Below are 1,260 nucleotides of genomic sequence, written 5' to 3'. Positions count from 1 at the left end.
TAGTACGGATTGTCCTAGACAGTACCAGAAGAGTCCGGAAGCATAGCTATAGTACACGAGCAGAGAGTCCCAAATATGGTAACATACTACATAAGCGACTACAGCTAAGCACTAGGAGACGCATAGCCTCGTGTAGTCCGGACCGGATAAGTCCAAGTTCAACACTCCCACTCAATCCGTACCTACGGAAGAGCGTTCAGTGCCGAAGACCAACATCTTCACAGAACTTCTTGATGATTGTCAGAGGAACGTTCTTTGTGAGAGCATCAGCCAGCATGTCAGCCGTAGCGACGTAGAAGATGTCCACTTGTCCAGCTTCGTAGAATTCGCGAACGAAGTGATACCAGATCTCCACGTGCTTTGTCCGACGTTCGACTACCGGATTGACAGAGAGGAAGATCGACCCTTGATTATCTACACAGAGAGGGGTCGGCTCGCTCATGTCGTATCCGAATTCGTCAGAGAACGTCCTCAGCCACGCCATCTGTCTGCAGGTGTCAGAGGCCGCTTTATATTCCGCCTCAGTTGAGGAGAGTGAAATGGTAGGCTGACGCCTCGATGGCCATGATATGGCACCACCGGCTAACAGGAAAATTGTGCCTGAGGTAGAGTGCCGGTCGTCTCGATCTTCAGCCCAGTCAGAGTCCGAGTACGCAATCAAGCCATCGTTAGAAGCGCCGTTGTAGCGAATCCTGTAGGTGCGAGTGCCTTGCAGGTAGCGTAAGATGTATTTGGCATACTTCATGTGGTCGGGCGAGGGATTGGCACTGTACCGGGAGAGACGAGTGACAGAGAAGGCAATATCTGGTCTTGTACCGAGCATGGCATACATAAGACTGCCAATGAGGCTCTGGTAACGCGACTGTTCAGCGTCTGAGGCGAGTCCGTCGTACTTGACGAGAACAGCGCCCGCAGGAAGAGGGGTATTGGCAGGTTTACAGTCAGCCATCTCAAAACGCTCTAAGACAGACTGGACATAGTCCTCCTGGTCGATGTCAATGATACGTGAAGCACGATCTCGACGAATGCGAAGACCAAGGAAGCGCTGTACTGCGCCTAAGTCCGTCATTTTGTATTGGCGTCCGAGCGTCCGTTTGACTTGCTTGATGTGATTCTTGTTATCGCCGAAGAGGAGTAGATCGTCGACATAAAGAACCACAATGGTGACTGAATTCCCCCCATGTCGCCGATATACGTATACGCCGGCATCAGAATACGTCCGTGTAAACTCCAGATCAAGAAGGGATTGATGGATCTTCG

Source organism: Dichomitus squalens, assembly GCF_000275845.1.
Source record: "Dichomitus squalens LYAD-421 SS1 unplaced genomic scaffold DICSQscaffold_11, whole genome shotgun sequence".
In the NCBI taxonomy this organism is placed as follows: domain Eukaryota; kingdom Fungi; phylum Basidiomycota; class Agaricomycetes; order Polyporales; family Polyporaceae; genus Dichomitus; species Dichomitus squalens.
The sequence above is the reverse complement of the archived record's forward strand: the minus strand, read 5'-3'. Positions refer to the sequence as shown.